The sequence below is a fragment of the Physeter macrocephalus genome, chromosome 1, assembly GCF_002837175.3.
Source record: "Physeter macrocephalus isolate SW-GA chromosome 1, ASM283717v5, whole genome shotgun sequence".
Lineage (NCBI taxonomy): Eukaryota > Metazoa > Chordata > Mammalia > Artiodactyla > Physeteridae > Physeter > Physeter macrocephalus.
The window spans coordinates 76,827,231-76,851,739 of NC_041214.2; the positions used below are offsets into that span (position 1 = coordinate 76,827,231).

General features: G+C 39.1%; 1 protein-coding gene across 2 annotated transcripts in view; it reads right to left on the reverse strand.

Moving 5' to 3' along the window:
* ABCC5 (ATP binding cassette subfamily C member 5) overlaps positions 1–24,509 on the reverse strand; it is a 99,304-nt gene that overhangs the window by 70,848 nt on the left and 3,947 nt on the right. The window lies entirely within an intron of this gene.

The window sequence follows — 24,509 nt, forward strand, 5'->3', positions numbered from 1 at the left end:
AGTAGGTACAGAAGGTGACAAGGACCAGCCTTATTTGGATGTTCTAAGCTTCAAAAGAAGACAAAAATTAAAATAATAAAATTAAAATAATACCACTTCAAGTACACACTGGATAGCTGCCCTAAATGAACTATATGCTGGGCCACAAGGCAAACCATAACACATTTCAAAAGACTGATATCACAGTGTATGTACTCTGACCACGAGGGAATTCAATTAGAAGTCAGTAACAAAGATAACATGAAAATCTCCAAATATCTAAAAATTGCAACACACTTCTAAATAATACGAGTTAAAGAAGACATCAAGTCGAAATTAGTATATATATTCCGAGCTAAATGATAAGAAATTGTAACACATGAAAATCTGTGGGATGCAGCTAAAATGGAGCACAGAGAGAAATTGTGAAGGCTTTCAAAGCATATATTAGAAAAGAACAAAGAGTGAAACATCAATACTCTAAGGTAGGGGTTGGCAAAATTTTCTGTAAAGGTCCAGCTAGTAAATATTTTAGGCGTTGTGGGCCAAGAGACAAAATAGAGGATATTATGTAGGTACTTATGTTACAAAAGAAAACAAATTTCTACAAAATGTTTATTGCCAAAATTCAAAATATAGTAATACTAATTGAGTACAATTTTTTTGGTGGTACAGGTCTACTAATGAGAAGAATGAAATTCTTTTATGGGGGAATAACATTTCACTTAACTGGGGTTTAAAATAGTTCTCCCTTGGTTACATTTCTTTATACTAACGATGAAATATCAGAAAGGGAATGCAAACAAATAGTCCCTTTTAAAATCACATCAAAAAAATAAAATACTTAGGAATAAACCTCACCGAGGAGGTGAAAGACTTATATACTGAGAACTACAAAACATTAATAAAGGAAATTGAAGATGATTCAAAGAAATGGAAAGATATCCTATGCTCTTGGATTGGAAGAATTAATATTGTTAAAATGGCCATACTACCCAAAGCAATCTACAGATTTAATGTGATCCCTATCAAATTATCCATGACATTTTTCACACAACTAGAACAAATAATCCTAAAATTTGTATGTAACAGTAAAAGACCTAGAATTGCCAAAGCAATCTGAGGAAAAAGAGCAAAGGAGGAGGCATAACCCTTCCAGACTTCAGACAATACTACAAAGCTACAGTAATCAAAACAGTGTGGTATTGGCACAAAGACAGACATACACATCAATGGAACAGAACAGAGAGCCCAGAAATAAACCCATACACCTATGGTCAATTAATCTTCAACAAAGGAGGCAAGAATATACAATGGGGAATAGACAGTTTCTTCAGCAAGTAGTGTTGGGAAAGTTGGACAGCCACATGTAAATCAATGAAATTAGAACACACCCTCACACCATACACAAAAATAAACTCAAAATGGCTTAAAGACTTAAACGTAAGACAAGACACCATAAAACTCCTAGAAGGGAACATAGGCAAAACATTTTCTGACATAAATCATACAAATGTTTTCTTAAGTCAGTCACCCAAGGCAACAGAAATGATAGCAAAACTAAACAAATGGGACCAAATCAAACTTAAAAGCTTTTGCACAACAAAGGAAACCATAAACAAAATAAAAAGACAACCTATGGACTGGGAGAAAATATTTGCAAATGATGCAAACGACAAAGGCTTAATTTCCAAAATATACAAACAGCTCAAACAATTCAATAACAAAAAAATGGGCAGAAGATCTAAATAGACAATTCTCCAAAGAAGACATACAGGTGGCCAATAGGCACATGAAAAGATGCTCATCATCACGAATTATTAGAGAAATGCAAATCAAAACTACTGTACAATGAGTTATCATCTCACACCTGTAAAAATGGCCATCATTAAAAAGTCTACAAACAATAAATGCTGGAGAGAGTGTGGAGAAAAGGGAACCCTCTTATACTATTGGTGGGAATGTAAATTGGTGCAGCCACAATGGAAAACAGTATGGAGGTTCCTCAAAACACTAAAACTAGAGTTGCCATATGATCCAGCAATCCCACTCCTGGGCATACACCCACACAAAACTATAATTCAAAAAGATACATGCATCCCAGTGTTCATAGCAGCACTATTTACAATAGCCAAGACATGAAAGCAACCTAAATGTCAATCGACAGATGAATGGATAAAGAAGATGTGGTATATATACACAATGGAATATTATTCAGTCATTAAAAAGAATGAAATAATGCCATTTGCAGCAACATGTTTGGACCTGGAGATTATCATACTAAGTGAAGTAAGTCAGAAAGAAAAAGACAAATACCATATGATATCACTTATATGTAGAATCTAAAGTATGACAAATTAACTTATTTACGAAACAGAAACAGTCTCACAGACACAGACAACAGACTTGCGGTTGCCAAGGGGGAAGAGGGGAGGAATGGATTGGGAGTTTGAGGTTAGCAGATGCAAACTATTATATACAGGATGGATAAACAACAAGGTCCTATTGTATAGCACAGGGAACTACATTCAATATCCTGTGATAAACCATAATGAAAAGAATACGAAAAAGAATATATATGTAAAACTGAGTCACTTTGCTGTACAGCAGAAATTAACACAACATTGTAAATCAACTACACTTCAATAAAATTTTTAAAAAGTTTTCCCTTTTCATCAAAATTGATTGTAAATTTTCATCTGTTAATGCTGATTTGTAACAAGATTTTATAATTTCATCTTTGAAAACCTCTTTTCACACAGATAGGTACAGCCAAATACTGAATCAATCCATGAGTATATGATTTTAGTTGAGCGTACTTATCTCTTGGTAGGCATCATAGGATTCTATTAGATTTTCCTCTTGACATTTGCCTTTATCATATCATTACATTGCAGATTTGTCACTTCCAAGTCAAAGTCAGGTGGAAGTCACTGAATGGCAAAATTAAATGGACTATTTTTGTGTGTGTGGCAAAATACATACAATATAAAAATTGCCATTTTTACCATTTTTAAGTGTACCATTCAGGGGCATTACTTATATTCACAATGTTATGCAACAATCGTCACTATCTCTTTTTTTTCAATAAATTTATTTATTTATTTATGGCTGCATTGGGTCTTGGTTGCTGTGCGTGGGCTTTAGTTGTGGAGAGAGGGGGCTACTCTTCGTTGCGGTGCTCGGGGATATTCTTCGTTGCGGTGCGCGGGCTTCTCACTGCGGTGGCTTCTCTTGTTGTGGAGCATGGGCTCTAGGCGCACGGGCTTCAGTAGTTATGGTATGCGGGTTCAGTAGTTGTGGCTCGTGGGCTCTAGAGCGCAGCCTCAGTAGTTGTGGCACATGGGCTTAGTTGCTCCGCGGCATGTGGGATCTTCCCGGACCAGGAATGGAACCCGTGTCCCCTGCATTGGCAGGCAGATTCTTAACCACTGTGCCACCAAGGAAATCCCTCATTACTACCTATTTCTAAAATGAATGGATCTTTTCAATTAATCTACCACAAAGGAGGCAAGAATATACAATGGAGAAAAGACAGTCTCTTCAATAAATGGTGTTGGGAAAACTAGGCAGCTACATGTAAAAGAATAAAATTAGAACATTTTCTCACACCATATACAAAAATAAACTAAAAAATGGATTAAAGATCTAAATGTAAGACCAGAAACCATAAAACTCCTAAAAGAAAACATAGGCAGAACACTCTGACATAAAATTGTAGCGATATTTTCTTGGATCTGTCTCCTAAGGCAAAGGAAACAAAAGCACAAATAAACAAATGGGACCTAATTAAACCTAAAAGCTTTCTCACAGCAAAGGAGACAATCTACTGAATGGGAGAAAATATTTTCAAATGATATGACCAACAGGAGGTTAATATCCAAAATATATAACCCACTCATACAACTCAGTATCAAAAAAACAAAAAACCCAATTAAAAAATAGGCAGAAGACCTGAATCGACATTTTTCCAAAGAAGACATACAGATGGACAATAAGCATATGAAAAGATGCTCAACATTGTTAATCATCAGAGAAGTGTAAATGAAAACCACAATGAGTTATCACGTCACACCTGTAAGAATGGCTACCATCAAAAAGACCACAAAAAACATTAGTTGGCAAGGATGTGGAGAAAAGGGAACCCTGTACACTGTTGGTGATAATGTAAATTGGTGCAGCCACTATGGAAAACAGTAAGAAGGTTCCTCAAAAAACTAAAAATAGAATTACCATATGATCCAGCAATCCCACTCCTGGGTATATATTTGAAGAAAACAAAAACACTAATTCAAAAAGATACATGTACCCCAATGTTCATAGCACCATCATTTACAATTGCCAAGATCTGAAAGCAACTTAAGTGTTCATCAACAGATGAATGGATAAAGACATGGTGTGTATATACATATATATATATATACACACATACATATACATACAATGGAATACTACTCAGCCATAAAAAAGAATGAAATTTTGCCATTTATAACAACCCCAGTGTTCATAGCAGCACTATTTACAATAGCCAAGACATGAAAGCAACCTAAATGTCAATCGACAGATGAATGGATAAAGAAGATGTGGTATATATACACAATGGAATATTATTCAGTCATTAAAAAGAATGAAATAATGCCATTTGCAGCAACATGTTTGGACCTGGAGATTATCATACTAAGTGAAGTTGAAAAGAATACGAAAAAGAATATATATGTAAAACTGAGTCACTTTGCTGTACAGCAGAAATTAACACAACATTGTAAATCAACTACACTTCAATAAAATTTTTAAAAAGTTTTCCCTTTTCATCAAAATTGATTGTAAATTTTCATCTGTTAATGCTGATTTGTAACAAGATTTTATAATTTCATCTTTGAAAACCTCTTTTCACACAGATAGGTACAGCCAAATACTGAATCAATCCATGAGTATATGATTTTAGTTGAGCGTACTTATCTCTTGGTAGGCATCATAGGATTCTATTAGATTTTCCTCTTGACATTTGCCTTTATCATATCATTACATTGCAGATTTGTCACTTCCAAGTCAAAGTCAGGTGGAAGTCACTGAATGGCAAAATTAAATGGACTATTTTTGTGTGTGTGGCAAAATACATACAATATAAAAATTGCCATTTTTACCATTTTTAAGTGTACCATTCAGGGGCATTACTTATATTCACAATGTTATGCAACAATCGTCACTATCTCTTTTTTTTCAATAAATTTATTTATTTATTTATGGCTGCATTGGGTCTTGGTTGCTGTGCGTGGGCTTTAGTTGTGGAGAGAGGGGGCTACTCTTCGTTGCGGTGCTCGGGGATATTCTTCGTTGCGGTGCGCGGGCTTCTCACTGCGGTGGCTTCTCTTGTTGTGGAGCATGGGCTCTAGGCGCACGGGCTTCAGTAGTTATGGTATGCGGGTTCAGTAGTTGTGGCTCGTGGGCTCTAGAGCGCAGCCTCAGTAGTTGTGGCACATGGGCTTAGTTGCTCCGCGGCATGTGGGATCTTCCCGGACCAGGAATGGAACCCGTGTCCCCTGCATTGGCAGGCAGATTCTTAACCACTGTGCCACCAAGGAAATCCCTCATTACTACCTATTTCTAAAATGAATGGATCTTTTCAATTAATCTACCACAAAGGAGGCAAGAATATACAATGGAGAAAAGACAGTCTCTTCAATAAATGGTGTTGGGAAAACTAGGCAGCTACATGTAAAAGAATAAAATTAGAACATTTTCTCACACCATATACAAAAATAAACTAAAAAATGGATTAAAGATCTAAATGTAAGACCAGAAACCATAAAACTCCTAAAAGAAAACATAGGCAGAACACTCTGACATAAAATTGTAGCGATATTTTCTTGGATCTGTCTCCTAAGGCAAAGGAAACAAAAGCACAAATAAACAAATGGGACCTAATTAAACCTAAAAGCTTTCTCACAGCAAAGGAGACAATCTACTGAATGGGAGAAAATATTTTCAAATGATATGACCAACAGGAGGTTAATATCCAAAATATATAACCCACTCATACAACTCAGTATCAAAAAAACAAAAAACCCAATTAAAAAATAGGCAGAAGACCTGAATCGACATTTTTCCAAAGAAGACATACAGATGGACAATAAGCATATGAAAAGATGCTCAACATTGTTAATCATCAGAGAAGTGTAAATGAAAACCACAATGAGTTATCACGTCACACCTGTAAGAATGGCTACCATCAAAAAGACCACAAAAAACATTAGTTGGCAAGGATGTGGAGAAAAGGGAACCCTGTACACTGTTGGTGATAATGTAAATTGGTGCAGCCACTATGGAAAACAGTAAGAAGGTTCCTCAAAAAACTAAAAATAGAATTACCATATGATCCAGCAATCCCACTCCTGGGTATATATTTGAAGAAAACAAAAACACTAATTCAAAAAGATACATGTACCCCAATGTTCATAGCACCATCATTTACAATTGCCAAGATCTGAAAGCAACTTAAGTGTTCATCAACAGATGAATGGATAAAGACATGGTGTGTATATACATATATATATATATACACACATACATATACATACAATGGAATACTACTCAGCCATAAAAAAGAATGAAATTTTGCCATTTATAACAACACGGATGGACCTGGAGGGTATTATGCTTAGTGAAGTTTGTCAGAGAAAGACAAATAGTATGTTATCATTTACATGTAGAATCTAAAAAGTAAAACAAACTAGTGAATATAACAAAAAGAAAGAGACTCATAGAGAACAAACTAGTGGTTATCAGTGGGGAGAGGGGAAGGGGGAAATGCAAGATACAGGTAGGGGATTAAGAGGTACAAACTACTATGTAAAAAATAAATAAGCTACAAGGATAGATTGCACAGCAAAGGGAATATAGTCAATATTCTATAATAACTACAAATGGAGTATAATCTATAAAAATTTTGAATCCCTATGTTGTATGCCTGAAACTACTATAACATTGTAGGGACTTCCCTGGTGGTGCAGTGGATAAGACTCCATGCTTCCAATGCAGGAGGCCCGGGTTTGATCCCTGGTCAGGGAACTAGATCCCACATGCATGCCACAACTAAGAGTTTGCATGCCACAACTAAGGAGCCCGTGTGCCCCAGCTAAGGAGCTGGAGAGCTGCAACTAAGGAGCTTGTGAGCCACAACTAAGGAGCCCGCCTGCCACAACTAAGAGCTGGTACAACCAAATAAATAAATAGATTTTTTTTTTAAAAAGAAACTAATATAACATTGTAAATCAACTACACCTCAATTTTTAAAAATTTTCAAATTAAATAAAATAAGATGAATGGATTTGAAATATGGAAATTTCCTTTGTACTTCATTGAGGTTCTGAAACACACTGCTGGAACTGTAATTTAAGCTCAGAAAATATATAAACTACAAATCTGTAAGGGAATGGGGACCCCACTTCTTATTTCAAGTTTTGATAGCGTGAGAACTATGTAAAGTGACTTGACATTACTTATGATTCAAACATTAGTTGTCACTGAAATTACTTTGTCACAGTCTCATTTCAGATTCCCACCAGCAATCTATGAGAGATCCAGTTTCTCCACATACTCGTCACTGCCTGGTATTGTCGTTATTTTTTATATTAGCCACCTGAACAGGTGTGGTTTAGTGTTTCATCATGATTTTAATTTGCACTACCCTAACGGTTAATGATGTTTAACATCTTTTCCTATTCTTATTTGCCACTCATATATCCTTTTGGGTGAAGTGTCTGTTTAAGTCTTTTGCCCATTTTCTAAATGGACTGTTATTCTTAGTGTTGCATTTAGAGAGTTCTTTATCTATTATGGATTCAAGTCCTTTGTCAGATGATTTGAAAGTATTTTCTCTCTTAATAGGGTCATTCATGGCGCAAAAGTTTTATATTTTGATCAAGTTTAATTTGTTGATTTTTTTCTTTTAAGGATTGGGCCTTTTAGTGTCATGTCTAAGAACTCTTAGCTCTAACCCCAGGTCATGAATATTTTCTATGTTTTTTTCTAAAAGTTTTATAGTTTTAAATTTTGATCTGTGATCCATCCTGATTAATTTTTTGATTAATTTTTATATAAGGTACAAAATTTAGGCAAAGGCTCATTTTTTTGACTATAGCTGTCCCATGTTCCAACACCATTTGTTGAAGATTCACCTCTCCATTAAGTTGCTTTTGCACCTATGTAAAAATGAGTTGGCCATACTTGTATGGGTCGATTTCAGGACTCTATTCCATTGACCTATTTGTCTATCCCTTCACTGATACCATTAACTTGATTACTGTAGCTATCTAGTAAGTCTTAAAATAGCATAGTGTGATATCTCCAACTTTATTCGTCCTTTACAAAACTGGTTTAGCCATTCTAGTTCTTTTGCCTTTCCGGGAGAACCAAGTTCAAGATTGAGGAGAGTTTTATAAACACCTTTTGACGTTAAGGCATCAGAGAAGGAAAACTTGGTATGCCATCCATTAGTATTCTCACATAAGAATTACAGAGTAGCATTAAGAGAAAACTAAAATCTTCACATCTTCATTTATTCTTTCAACAAATAACTTACTGAGCACCTATGTACAAGACTGTCCCAGATGCTGGGAATAAAAAATATTCTAATTTCTATCTTTGTAGTACACTAATTTCATTTTATTCATCTCTAAAATGCCTAGTTACAATTTTCATCCATACCTACAAATAGAAAAGTGAATGGATGACAACAAACAAAATCCTCTTATTGCATGAGTTTTGTTCCTCTGACTATATACATGATGTCATGTTCCACCACCTCCTGGTAGTAAGTTACTTCCCATAATGGAGAATGCCAAATTCAAAGGCTCTCTAAAAAGACTCAGATGAGAGCAGGCAGGCAAGGTTTCATTCCCAAAGGCATATCATGAGTACTATACAAGCATTATCAAATGCCTGTAACATATCAGAGACTGAGGACTCTTGCAATGTTTTTGATTTTAGAACGAGGCACTCAGGATAATTTTATTCTGACAAAGAAAAACTCCCATAAAAGTGGCTGAAAAAGTGGTTGAACTAATTCTCAAATTTTTATAGAATAATAAAACATGGAGTAGGAATGACCACAGTAGAGGTATGGAGAAGTCTATATTGTTGATCTAAGACAATCAAAAGTTGCCATTCTAAGCAACCCACTTTCCAAGTCTCATCATATTTTTGCTATTCTTTCCTAAACTGCTTCCCAAACTGTCAATCTTGTTGTCATATCTTACTCACTGCCCAGATAAGGACAGTGAAATATCTGATGAAGATAAGAAGATTCATGCAGGATGCTCTGTTTTGAAACAGTCCTGCTCCATATTTGCACCTAGCTCCTTCAGAGACAGGACTCTCAAAACAGTAAGCAACAGGTGTTTAGCTCTTGAATGATAAAATAACACAATCAAGAAAATCAAGAGAAAATCCCCTTACTCCAATAAAAAACTATGTTCTCTATGGTCTTAAAATATTCATACTCCTTAGGCAGAATTTTCCCATAGTTGGAAGCCATTGTGAAGTATAATGGTTTTGCACATGGATTTCAGAAAACAGACATGGGCTCACAGGCTGATTCTGCCACCAACTTTCCGCATGTTACCTAGCCACTTTAAGCTTCAATTTCCTCTTTTTTATAATGGTACATACATGCACCTACCACAAAGTGTTGAGAGGAATTAATGGGATAATGAAAAGTGCTTAGCAAAGTATTGGGTATATAACAAACATTTAATATGTGTTAACTATATACCAATTTATCCATCTGATAAATCATACAGCCTATCTCAACTATTCCTCTTTCCTTTAGCTTTCCCTGACTCTTTCAAGATTAGGGAATTTATTTCCCCCCTCCTATGTCTTCCCTGCACTGTGCCACTGCAATAGGATGCTTCTACTAAGAACTCCTGGAGGGCAGGCTGACTAACTCTTGTTTGCACCCCTTTCCCCTGGCACGGTATAGAGCCTGGCACCTATTATTCAAATGGCAACCAGAATATCTCCATGTTGCCCCACAATCAGAATTATTATCATGTAAAACTGCATGACATACCACTAAGAAATCTTCTTAACCAATCCACTTCTGTTTAATTTCTCTGCTCTTTTGCTTATTATTAATTGTATAATAAACAATTACAGTTTATTTTTCTCTTTCTGGATTATTTAGGATAAATTCCATCAGTGGGATTACAGGATTAAAGAGTGTACCTCCAAGCAACTAGACATCCATTCAGTTTGTTTAATTAACCTTATTATAAGATATGTATTCCAGTATTACTGCAAAAGAGAACTGCTCTTAGTTTTAGTACTTTCAGTTCTATTTTGTTGACCTGAGCCTGCCTCTATCCCACCTACTCTGGGACATTAGCAAGAAACGGAGGAAGTTAGGGCAATCTTCTTTGTTTATAGCCCGATCTCATGACTAGCATGTATCTGTAAAGGCAAACTGCTTACTTGAAGGTGATGGGAAAATTTGGGCAAATGAACTAATAACAAACCAACATAGCATTTACTATTTGCCAGGCATTGTTTTAAATGTTTTATAGATACTAACTCTTATAATTCTCATAACTACCCTATGAGGTAGATACTCTAATTTCCCCTGTTTTACAGCTGAGGAAACTGTGAAGTAGCAGCAAAGATTTGAAGAGATCTTTAAAAGCAGAGATTGAATCCAGGCTCCAGAGTTGAGGCTCTTAATCACTATGCTATGTGCCATTCAAAGAAAAAACAAGCAAATAACTCATCACTGTACAAGATGACCTCAGATGTGTCTTTATAGACAGCCAGCTCTTCTCTCTTCCCCAGGGTGAGTATCGTATTAAAATAAACTATGACTCTCCTAACTAACCTCATTATAAGCAAATGGTAATTTCCAAAGTCAAAGGCACAAGTACATGATTAGAACACTAGAATGTAAATAAACTATTTTACTTAATTGCAAAAATCCACTTCCTGGTTGTTTTTCAACCAAAGATGAGTAGATGCTAAATGATGAATACATTATGGACTGATATTTAAAAATAAAATAAAAGCATCTTTATACTACCCTGCCAGTAACTGCATAGATGTCTTATACTTGTAACTGTTCGGTTGGACGCCTAACTTCTCTTTCTTTCTAGGCTTCCCAAAAAAGCTTACCTAGCCAAGCAAGCCAGGGGAAAAATGTCTGTCTAAAGTAAAAACGAATTTAACCTACCATATTAACATTCTGTAAAGTGAGTTATCAACGTTCTAAGATTGAGTGGATTAAAAATAGAAATGAACCAAGAAAAATGACTTAATATATTTAAGCTATATGGGCTTACTGTATGAACGCATAAATAATATAACACGGTAGGGAAATACGATTCAGCGAGTATCATTGGGATAAATACAAACAGATTGGAGATGAACTGAGATCCAGGTTTCACACCATACATTAATCCATCTGGAATTAATCCCAAAAGTTACATTAAAATGATGAAATAAATAGAAGAGAATTAAACAGCATATTTAGCCACCTAGGGAAGAGAAATAGTCTCCATTTCCCCCCAAAGCCTGAAACTTATCAAAGGCAAGATGGATGGCTTAAAATATAAAAAGGAAAACTTTTTGCATAATGAAATTAGCATTAAGGGGAAGGGGAATACAGCTAAAGGAGTGACCAGGTAACTAATATAATAATATATTTTGAACAGCCAGCTTTTACTGAAAAACATGTTTTATCCATTCATTCAGCAAGTATTTATTGAGGGGACTACACGCCAGGCACAGCTCTGGGTGCTGAGGACACAGGAGTGAAAAAACAGACCTGCACCTCGAAATCACTGCCTTAATGCAGGTTACATTCTAGTATTTATAAAAGATCAAAATCCAGAATAACCTACTAAATTGGTTCAGAAGCTTCTCTCAGCTTCTGAATTCAATGTTACCAATCAAGAAATTAAAATTAAATTTTAAGACACAACTATATATACCTTAATAGAAATAGAGATAAAATCCAACCTGAGAAGGAGGGAAATGTAAGACAACCACATATCATCTGAACCTTGACCCGATTTTTAATGTCACTGGCAGGTACTCAGGGGAGCAAACTGGTCATATGTAACACTTTACATAAGCTTTGTCTCCACAGTATTATTATAGGAATGAAAATTTTCCAAACAAAAAAAATCATTTAAACCCAATGGTTTACTGGGAACTAAATGCCTAATAGAAGATTAATGGCTAAACTACAGTAGAGCAACACTCCAGTGCAGTGCAGCTTAACAGAAATAAAACACAAGCCACAAATGTAATTTAAATGTTTCTAGTAGCCACATTTAAAAAGTAAAAAGAAACAGGAGAAATTAATTATAATAATATACTTTATTTAACCCAATATATACAAAATATTATCTTTTAAACATATAATCAATAAAAATTATTAATGAGATATTTTATATTCTTTTTATGGTTCTAAGTCTGAAGTCTGGTGTGTGTTTTATATAAGGGTTTTTTTTAATTAATTTATTTTATTTATCTACTTTTGGCTGTGTTGGGTCTTTATTGCTGTGCACGGGCTTTCTCTAGTTGCGGCGAGAGGGGGCTACGCTTCATTGCGGCGCATGGTCTTCTCATTGAGGTAGCTTCTCTTGGTGCGGAGCGTGGGCTCTAGGCGCGTGGGCTTCAGTAGTTGTCATATGCGGGTTCAGTAGTTGTGGCTCGCCGGCTCTAGAGTGCAGGCTCATTAGTTGTGGCGCACGGGCTTAGGTGCTCCACATGTGGGATCTTTCCAGACCAGGGCTCAAACCCGTGTCCCCTACATTGGCAGGCGGATTCTTAACCACTGTGCCACCAGGGAAGCCCTGGTGTGTGTTTCATATATACAGAACATCTCAATTCAGACATGCCACGTTTCAAATGTCCAATAGCTACATGTGGCTGGTGGCTACAGTATAGGATAGCGTAGTCCAGTGGTTTTCAATTGAGGGTGATTTTGCTTGCCCAGGGAACATTTGGCAATGTTTGCAGACATTTTTGGTTGTCACAACTGTGCATTCAGTGGGTAGAGGCCAGGGATGCTGCTGAACATCCTACCATGCACAGAACAGGCCCCCACAACAAAGAATTATCTGGCCCCCAAATGTCAGTAGTGCTAAGGTAGCCCTAGATAGCTAAACAGCTAACACGCCTAGTACTCGATGCATGATGATCTAGGGGAATGTGTTTTATGAGGCCTATTTGTTTTTTACGTTACAATGCTTTGAATCAATTTTAGAAGTAACTTTTTAAGGCTTCTCCTGAGACGGGATGAGGGCACTCATTTCTCTTTACTTCTCTTAAGGGGCACTGCAGACTGAAGGTCTCTCCACGGCCAGATGTTGCAGCCACAGAAGGTGTCCGCAGCAGTTGATTCATTCCAAAGGGAAAAATACTGCTTGATCCGGGAGTTGAGAAAACATTAAACAAGGAAATACTGCTGCCATTTGTACCTAGGAGACATGAGCATTTTTTTTTCCTACCAAGGTGATGGGGACGGAGCAGGGCAGGGACACTGGGGAACTAAAAGGGGACAATGAAATTTAGATTCTGCCATGGTTCAAACAAAGGTCAGGGAAACACAGAGTCATTTGCTTGCCCATCCCGTGAGGGAAACAAGGAACTTTCGATCCACAGCAAACAGAGAGGTTTGCACAAGAGCCCTCCATCCTCTGTGCACTGAGACCATCCCCAGGGCTGGGATAATTAGCTCTCACTATCACACCGCATGGCTTCCGCTTATCTAGTTTGTCCCATCTCATTTTAACAGGCTGCCAGAGCGGAATGTCTGCTGACAGGGCAACCACGGACTTCCCCCTGCATGGAGGCCCCTGGGACAAGATAGCAGGGGCCAGCAATCATTCCCCAGGCTGAACAATCCTTTCCCGACAGCAGGACAACAGCAGGGTAGCCTTGCTAAGCCTGGAGGCTGAGGAATCAACCAGAGGCACCTCTTAGCTTCCAAGGGGATTAAAGGCTGCAATATTCCCATCTGGCCTGCCCCACAAGGAAAGCCGCACTTGGGGCACCATCAGAACGGACAGGCCTCAGACTCTACAGCATATTCTTCCTTCCCTCTCCTTAATTCACAAGGTCTTAACACAAATACAGAGTGGGTAGCCTCTTCTCATAAACTCTTCTGGCCCAAGTAAAAACTTTTCTGCAGGTGTCCCAGCCCCACAGCTGCCTTTAAGACAAACATTTAGAAAGACAAACTTTTAAGGGGAACTGTTACACTGTCAGATACAGTTTTCAAGAGACTCAAAATGTTAACAATTAAATTAAAGTTAAATTTTCTTTTAAATTAAAAAAGAAATGAAAAAGCTGATACCCTCCCAGGAACAGCTGACTCCAGGCATCCCCATCCTCCCTCTCCCCGACAAGTTAACACTACGAAGGACATTTCCTCTCCCAATTCTCAGCACTTCCTTATTCCAATGGGTTATTAACATGATTCTGACCGTCTCTAGCATTTCTCTTAAGAACTTCCAAAGAGCGGTCACTTCAGTCAAGAGGGACAGTGAAATTCTAGAACGTAATCTTCACCGGAAGGAAGCAGAATATAATAGAAAGGTCTCACTATTCAAAGTCAGGGAACCTGCTAACTTCAGCCCTATTGCTCAGCGGCTATGAATTAACTTGTACCCCAGCTCACTAATCTGTAACTAGGCTGTATTACCCTCATGCTGATGATAAGCTATTACAATTCACAAGTGTAAATATGTAAAACCAGTGGATATAACTTACCACCATCACGGTGAAACAGGTATTTTTCCACAGCTCATAATCTAGCATTGCCCCAGAAGCCGGAGAAATTTGAGGGCTTTCAATTGTTTCATAAGCTAAATTCCAAGGAACTTTTCTAAAGTTCCTATTACACTGGGGTGTGAGATTAACTTTGTTATTATAATGATAAGGTTTCAAAGGACTAAACTGAAAATAAATCACAGAAGGGAAAAAAAGACATGGGAAACACTTGGAGCCCCACTGGTTGAGGGGACAGAAGAGACTTTATTGCATGAGATCTAAGGCAGAGGTTCTCAGTGCTGCTGACACATTAGGATCACCAGGGCAGCTTTTAAACAACATGGATGGATGCCTGAGCCTGACCCCAGAGACTGGTTTAATTGGTCTGGAACACTGGTATTTTTTTTTTAACGCTCTTCAAGTGATTTTAATACGCAGCCTGAACTGAGAACCACTGATGTATATAGTAGGATGCTGGTCGTTTGCATTTGACAAAATCCCTTCAAGATTTTCAGGCTTTAGCTTAAAAAAAAAAAAAAAAAGCCAAAATATAATTTGTAAATGAAACTCCCTTCAGTGATCAGTAAGTACCATGTGAGCCCATGTTAAATGCCTAGAATAAGACATTAGTGGGTCCAACATGTGACTCCTGTACTGCAGAGCAGGCTGGAACTGCTGACAATGGTGGGAAGCAAAGGCAAAGGTGAAGATTTGGGCAGTCTGGCTATTTTTCCACTGTGAGAATACAACATTTAAGGAAACTAAGTGACTGCTCAACACCATATCTGCTTTAGTAAACAGACGTTTTCATCTGATATCTAATAACAGTTAAGTTGATTCTTTGAACAGCTAATTCAGAAAATAATCTTAAATAATTAAAACATACGTAACATCTAGTTAATTATCTAAATAGGTTAACTCCCTAAAAAGGGGGTAAGGAGGGAAGGAAGAGACTTAATAAGCTTAATTCTACTGACAGGTTCAACCATTGCAAAGATCTCGGAAGCTTTGTTTCCTGTTTCCGGCATTGATCTTTTTATTTTTGATTAAGAGAGAGGGAGGGACAGAATGGTGAGACATTCAAAAAAGCATTAGCAAAAGGTTACCTCAAAGCAAAACCAAAGTTTCACGGAGAAAGTTTTCATTAACCATTTGTAAGTTCCAAGTTATACATCTTAACAAAATAAAGGTTTGGGTATTTAACACTGCTTAAAAAACAAAAAGCTAGTTCCAATACTTTTCTTCCCTTTTGACAGAAAGCTCCTTTAACTCATGCCAACAAGCTATATTTATTTCCCTTAAGCAGAATTTCCTAGGAAAGAAGCGGCAGTCCTGCTGCAGATGGCATAAAAGAGCTCATGATCAAGGCAGCAGGCCAATCTTAGGAGACCCATGGCACTGTAGACTCAGTCACCACGCAGGAAAGCCACCTGGGCTCTGCACCAATGGCAGCACTGTTGTCATCTCTACCAGAGAGCTCTGGGCCGCTATTGGAGACCAACATCTGGCACCAGGCCAGACACCGTATCATACCGTACTAAGATTTATAAAGCTTTATAGATGCCTTCAGGGAAAAGAAAAAAAAAAAAAAGGCAGGTGTTCTTACGCATCCTATTACTAACTGTCCAGAAAATGTGCTGAGTCACTGAGTAGCATTCAAGAGAAAAATAATGCAGAGACTGCAAATACTAATCTCCTTCACCCTGCTCTCCTTCCTAACAGCAAGGAGACTCACAGGTAATATTTTTGACACTGAAAACACAAGAGCACGGAAAAATTCACATACCCTTAGTCCATAAAGAAAAGCTTTCAGAGTTAAATTCTCTAAAAGTGTAATGTACTAGACAAAACTATTTTATGGTAACAATAGTTGTCTCTAGGTAGAGGGGTTAAGGGTGATTTATTTTTTCTATAATCTTCTACAATTTGCACATTTTCTATAATGAGACCATAATTCTTTCATAGTAATATATCTTAGAATCATATTTCTTGGTAAGAGAGTACACCCACATCTTTGTCTCTAGCTTGTAACTTCAATTCACCCAAATATTTCCACTCACTAATTATGAACACTCCAACCAGGGCTACAGTGTCAGCCGAACAAGGAGCTAAAGGAGACACTAAGTGAAGGTCACTGGACTTTGCGAATACTTGTTTTGTTACATTGCCTAGAAGCAGAATATTCTAACTTGGTAGAAAGCAAATTCCACCAGTAGTACACTTCTTTTTTTTTTTTTTTAATTTATTTATTTTTGGCTGCATTGGTTCTTTGTTGCTGTGCGCGGGCTTTCTCTAGTTGCGGCGAGCAGGGGCTACTCCTTGTTGCGGTGCGCGGGCTTCTCATTGCAGTGGCTTCTGTTGTTGTGGCACATGGGCTCTAGGCACACGGGCTTCAGTAGTTGTGGCACGTGGGCTCAGTAGTTGTGGCTCACGGGCTCTAGAGCACAGGTTCAGCAGTTGTGGTGCACGGGCTTAGTGGCTCCGCGGCATGTGGGATGTTCCCTGACCAGGGCTCAAACCCATGTCCCCTGCATTGGCAGATGGATTCTTAACCACTGCGCCACCAGGGAAGCCTTGCTTATTTTCCATGTTTCCTCCTTTCCTAGATTACACATGCTAGGGAAAAACAAGTCACCTTTGGCTTTAGCCTGAGCACAGTAAGAAAACAAACAACCACCACAATAAAAAAGCTTATAAAAGCGTCAAATAGCTTTGTCTTGCTTTTGCTTAAGTTTTAATTTAAAGCAACTAAAATCCAAACTCCTTGGCCTATTATTCAAGAACACATCATCTGAAACTCACTGATCTATCCTTCTACATATATGACTTCACACTTCGTGCTCAAAGCCAACAGCACCTAGTTGGTCCTACCCACAGATCTTTCTTCTATCAGGCATGTTCTTCATTTCTCTGAATTCTACCTATTCGTCTAAGTCTCCAACCAAATGCTACCTCTTGCTGAAGTCTTCCCTGATCTCAAAGACTGAAGCACTCTCTCCTTCTTGTTAATCTCCATAGCATCTAAATTACAGTAATCTGTGTACATGCCTATGAGTTTAAGCTACGGAGGGCAGGCAGGCCCAGCATTAATTTATCTTCATGTGCACCAGAACACTTCATTCAGGGCTGTGCGTGCATCTTGGAGAGTGCTCAAATGTTTGCTGAATTAAAAAAGTGAATAAACATCACATCTTAAAACAAACCAAGCCGGGGGCGGGGGGATGAATTGGGAGATTGGGATTGACATATATACACTAATATGTATAAAATAGGTAACTAATAAGAACCTGCTGTATAGCACATGGAACTCCACTTCACTGTACAGTAGAAACTAATACAACATTGTAAAACAGCTATACCTCAATAAAAAAAAACAACACACAAACCAACCAGACTTGGTGGAGTTACGTGATCGACATGTGCATATCTGAATGCAGTTATAAGAAAAGGAGCTGTGCTTGGAGAGTCATGCCTCAGACACAGGAACAGTGTTAAGGAGTGGTCTGGACATAAATCTTTGTCAGTTGAAATAATGCCAGCCTAACGCTAGCCAAGATTAATACTTAGGCTCAAAGAACTAACAGCAACAGAAGGCACCCCTATTAGCACTTCAGGATTAAAGGATGTCTGCAAATCATCAAGTTGTGTGTGGCCACAAGCTTTAACTCAATAGTCCTGAACAAAGGGGAGGTGTGAAAATGCATTATTTTTAATTTAATTAGCTCTAAGCAGATGTGATACAAATATCTGAAACGTGAATGATGAGAGCAATTTTCCCAAAGAGTATTCCAAAAGATTTGGTCACAATATTAAGAAACAGGCAAACTGTGTACTCTGAAACTTTGCTTACAGCTTGAGAGAAAAAAAAATCACCCGCCTGTTTAAAATGAGAATTTACTCCCTGATGCTTTGCTTCTGACTTCTGTTTGACAGTTTCATGTGTCCATGTTAACTGGACCTATTGAAGGCTAATGGTGGTGAATAAAACCTTGTTTTCCAATTAAGAGCCACAGATGATGTATCCTTATCTTTTGTTACTTTGGGATGTACTGTTTTTTTTATTTCTGATGGATAATAGACATGCCTGGCATCTGGGAGGTCCCATCCCAGATTTCATCTCTAACAACTAATACAGAAACAATGGTTATGATCAAGAGACACGAAACTGTAATCTCTACCCAATTATCTACTTATATTCCTTTTTAAAAAAATTAATTAATTAATTTTTATTTATTTTATTTTTGGCTGCATTGGGTCTTCATTGCTGTGTGCAGGCTTCCTCTAGTTGCAGTGAGCGGGGGCTACTTTTCATTGCGGTGCACAGGCTTCTCATTGCGGTGGTTTCTCTTGTGGAGCACGGGCTCTAGGCGCCCGGGCTTCAGTAGTTGTGGCTCACAGGCTCTAGAGCACAGGCTCAGTAGTTGTGGCGCACGGGCTTAGTTGCTCCACGGCATGTAGGATCTTCCTGGACCAGGGCTTGAACCCGTGTCCCCTGCATTGGCAGGCAGATTCTTAACCACTGCGCCACCAGGGAAGTCCCTCTACTTACATTCTTAAAAACGGTATGCTTATACAGCCATTCTACTTCCCAAATACTTAAATTACCTATTTGTAAACTATGGCTGAACCAGAAATTTGTTATCTTGCTGATTTCCTCTATTAGCAAACTGTTAACATATGAGACAAGTTCAAGATATATATATATCTAAGATTTTGGATTTTGACAGGTAATATGCAAGAAGATTCTAGGTGGTATGTGAACTTTTTTGTGTGTGTGGTATGCGGGCCTCCCTCTGCTGTGGCCTCTCCCATTGCGGAGGACAGGCTCCGGACGCGCAGGCTCAGCGGCCATGGCTCAGCGGCCATGGCTCACGGGCCCAGCCGCTCCGCTGCATGCGGGATCCTCCCACACCGGGGCGCGAACCCGGTTCCCCTGCATCGGCAGGCGGACGCGCAACCGCTGCGCCACCAGGGAAGCCCGGTATGTGAACTTTTAAAAACACTTGATATTTACACATTCCTTTTAACGTGTGTAAAAAATAGATTGCATAAACCTATGATTCTATTGCTTAGGTCAAAGCTGAGAAAAAAAAAAAAAGCCAGTATATTAAAAGAATTAAGGACTTTCCTGGCAGTCCAGTGGTTAGGACTTCGCCTTCCAATGCAGGGCGTGCAGGTTCGATCCCTGGTTGGGGAGCTAAGATCCCACATGCCTCGCAGCCAAAAAAACGAAACATAGAACAGAAGCAATATTGTAACAAATTCAATAAAGACTTTAAAATGGCCCACATCAAAAAAAAAATCTAAAAGAAATAGTTTAAGTAAAAAAAAAAAAGTTCAGAGGGTACAGGATATGGTAAAAAACAGGAAAACAGTACTCAAATGTAAAAGTTTAGGAAACATCAAAGGATAATGAAAATGAAATTCATGTGGACTGCTCAGATTTTATAAAAGTGGTTGGTATCAGCCTCCTGTTTCTTCAAGATGAGGCTCAGCCACACAAAGGAAACTTGCTGTCTGGTGCCTGCCTTAATAATTTAGGGGACAAAAGGCACAACAGTGACTCCATTTCCAGTTCTTCTCCACCCACAGAGGAAAAGTTTGCTGCTCCCACTGTGCACACCCTAACATCAGTTCTGCTCTAACCAACTGGACAGGGCCACACACTACCTTCCCAGGTTCCATCTCTTCCTGCTCTACAAGCTACCCATGGGCAAGCTTGCTCACTCCTTAGGCTTCATCTACATGGATGCACTAATGACTCCAAAACTTGTCCCTGCTCTACTCCTTGCCTATGCTCTAATTATCTGCTAATCATCTCATGTGGGTGCACTTCAAATTCCACATGTTCAAAAGCAAACTCATTCTTACCTCCTCTCCTTCCTTCTCTTCCCATGGGTCCATCAATAGTTTTAAATCCTTACCATGAATCCCAGGCACCCCAATGTTTCCCTCCCCTTCCAGAGATGCCCCCAAATCTCTCCCCTCTCCTCCATCCTCACTATTATTCTTGGACACAGACCCCTGGCCTCTTTCACATGGGCTGGCACAGGAGCCTCCAGATTGCTCCCTGCATTTTGTCTCTCTCTTTCTCTCATACAGGTTTTTCCTACACTGCCTCAAAACTAATCTTCCTAAGACTAAAAATCAAGTCTTAAAAATCTCAGCTCAACTGCATTAGCCATTAGGTAATGCAAATTAAAACTACAATGAGATATCAGACATACCTATCAGAATGCTAAAATAAAATTAATAACACCAAATATTGGCAAGAATGCAGAGAAACTGGATCACTCATACATTGCTGGTGGGAATGTAAAATTATACAGCCACTCTGGAAAAGAGTATTGAAGTTTCTGATAAAACTAAACATGCACTTACCACATGACCCAGCAATTACATTCCTGGGAATTTACCCAGAGAAATGGAAATTTTATTCACACAAAATCCTATACACAAATGGTTCAGAGCAGCTTTTTTTGTAATAGCTACAAACTAGAAATAACCCAAATGTCCTTCAACAGATGAATGGTTAAACAAACTGTGGTCTATCTATAACACGGAAAATTACAATTAAAAGGAAAGAACTATTGATACACACAACAAATCAGATGGATCTCAAGGGAATTAGGCTGAGTGAAAAAATCCAATGTCAAAAGGTTACATACTATATGATTCCATTTGTACAGCATTCTTAAAATGGCAAAATTACAGAGATGGAGAACAGATAAGTGGTTGCCAAAGACTGGGGGAGAGACCAGGACTTCCCTGGTGGCACAGTGGTTAAGAATCCACCTGCAGGGAACATGGGTTCGAGCCCTGGTCCGGGAAGATCCCACATGCTGTGGAGCAACTAAGCCTGTGCACCACAACTACTAAGCCTGCGCTCTAGAGCCTGTGAGCCACAACTACTGAAGCCCGCGTGCCTAGAGCCTGTGCTCTGCAACAAGAGAAGCCACTGCAATGAGAAGCCTTCACACTGCAACAAAGAGTGGCCCCCGCTCGCTGCAACTGGAGAAAGCCCGCGCGCAGCAACAAAGACCCAACGCAGCCAAAAATAAATAAATAGATAAATTTATTAAAAAAAAAAGATTGGGGGAGAGGGCAAGGGAGGTAGCTGTGGCTCTAAAAAGGGAGCATGAGAGATTCTTTTGGTGGAGCTGATTTGCATCTCTACTGGGGTGCTGGTCATACAGATTTACACATGTGGAAAAATTGCATAGACCACACACACACAAATGAGTGCATGTGAAACTGGTGAAATGTTAATAAGGTGGCTGGATGGTATCCATGTCAATCCATATCCTGTTGTGATATTATACTATAGCATGCAAGAAGTTACCACTGGGGGAAGCTAGATAAAGTATGTATGGGATCTCTCCGTATTATTTTTTACAACTGCATGTGGATCTACAATTATCTCAAAATAAAAAAGTTAAAAGAAAAAAAACCTCTCAATAGCTTCCAATAGTTCCCCAACACCCATAGTAAATGATTCCTTAGCATGGCGTGCAGAGCATCCTCATATACATCCTAGGCTCTAGACAACTAGCTCTAAGACCTAACACTTTTTGAGCACAGGCTATGTGGCAGGCACGATTCTAAGCATTTTATATGTATTAGCTCATTTAATCCTCAAGGGTACTCATGAGTTAGGTTCTACCGTTGATACCATTTTATTCATAAACCACTAAGGCACAGATGACTTAAGCAGCTTGAAATCATCCCCACGTCATCAGTCTTCAAAGCCCTGCTCCAGTGTTACCTTTGTGACTTTTTCCAGTTTAAGTCCTATACTAAATGTCTAGCATTCAAAAGATACCCGATGGGGCTTCCCTGGTGGCGCGGTGGTTGCGCGTCCGCCTGCCGATGCAGGGGAACCGGGTTCGCGCCCCGGTCTGGGAGGATCCCGCATGCCGTGGAGCGGCTGGGCCCGTGGGCCATGGCCGCTGGGCCTGCGCGTCCGGAGCCTGTGCTCCGCAACGGGAGAGGCCACAACAAAGGGAGGCCCGCATACCACAAAAAAAATAAATAAATAAACACCACAACTACTAAGCCTGCGCTCTAGAGCCTGTGAGCCACAACTACTGAAGCCCGCGTGCCTAGAGCCTGTGCTCTGCAACAAGAGAAGCCACTGCAATGAGAAGCCTTCACACTGCAACAAAGAGTGGCCCCCGCTCGCTGCAACTGGAGAAAGCCCGCGCGCAGCAACAAAGACCCAACGCAGCCAAAAATAAATAAATAGATAAATTTATTAAAAAAAAAAGATTGGGGGAGAGGGCAAGGGAGGTAGCTGTGGCTCTAAAAAGGGAGCATGAGAGATTCTTTTGGTGGAGCTGATTTGCATCTCTACTGGGGTGCTGGTCATACAGATTTACACATGTGGAAAAATTGCATAGACCACACACACACAAATGAGTGCATGTGAAACTGGTGAAATGTTAATAAGGTGGCTGGATGGTATCCATGTCAATCCATATCCTGTTGTGATATTATACTATAGCATGCAAGAAGTTACCACTGGGGGAAGCTAGATAAAGTATGTATGGGATCTCTCCGTATTATTTTTTACAACTGCATGTGGATCTACAATTATCTCAAAATAAAAAAGTTAAAAGAAAAAAAACCTCTCAATAGCTTCCAATAGTTCCCCAACACCCATAGTAAATGATTCCTTAGCATGGCGTGCAGAGCATCCTCATATACATCCTAGGCTCTAGACAACTAGCTCTAAGACCTAACACTTTTTGAGCACAGGCTATGTGGCAGGCACGATTCTAAGCATTTTATATGTATTAGCTCATTTAATCCTCAAGGGTACTCATGAGTTAGGTTCTACCGTTGATACCATTTTATTCATAAACCACTAAGGCACAGATGACTTAAGCAGCTTGAAATCATCCCCACGTCATCAGTCTTCAAAGCCCTGCTCCAGTGTTACCTTTGTGACTTTTTCCAGTTTAAGTCCTATACTAAATGTCTAGCATTCAAAAGATACCCGATGGGGCTTCCCTGGTGGCGCGGTGGTTGCGCGTCCGCCTGCCGATGCAGGGGAACCGGGTTCGCGCCCCGGTCTGGGAGGATCCCGCATGCCGTGGAGCGGCTGGGCCCGTGGGCCATGGCCGCTGGGCCTGCGCGTCCGGAGCCTGTGCTCCGCAACGGGAGAGGCCACAACAAAGGGAGGCCCGCATACCACAAAAAAAATAAATAAATAAATTAAAAAAAAAAAAAAAGATACCCGTTACGTGTTTAATTAACATAAGCTTTGGACAAAGGGACAAAGAAAAGGTACAAAACTGGCACCTTATGGATTTGATACTGGTTACATTGAATCTATGTTTCCCCAAAGTTAAGCTCGAATGGGAAAGCACTGTATATACAGTAGAAACAGAAAACACCCATCAGTTAGAAAATGTTGATTAATAAGGCAACAGCTTTCAGGCAGCAAAGAGGGTCAGGTAATGTCAGGCTAATGAAACTCCAGTGTCAGCTGCAGAGCCATATCTTTCTCCAATTTTCACAGAACAAACAGCTGAACACAAACCTCAACTTCCTACCCAGCAACCCCCGTTCTTCCTTATTAGTTACTTCTGCAATTCAAGAAAAGGTATAATTTTTTCCCCAGAATAAAGATATTTCTTCCAGTTTAAAATGTATATTCATTATTTCCCTTGGAGGAAATTAGGTTATTAACTAAAGGCTCCTTTACACTCATGGGTTTACTTGAACTTTTTACTGATTATCCTCCAACGATCTAGAAT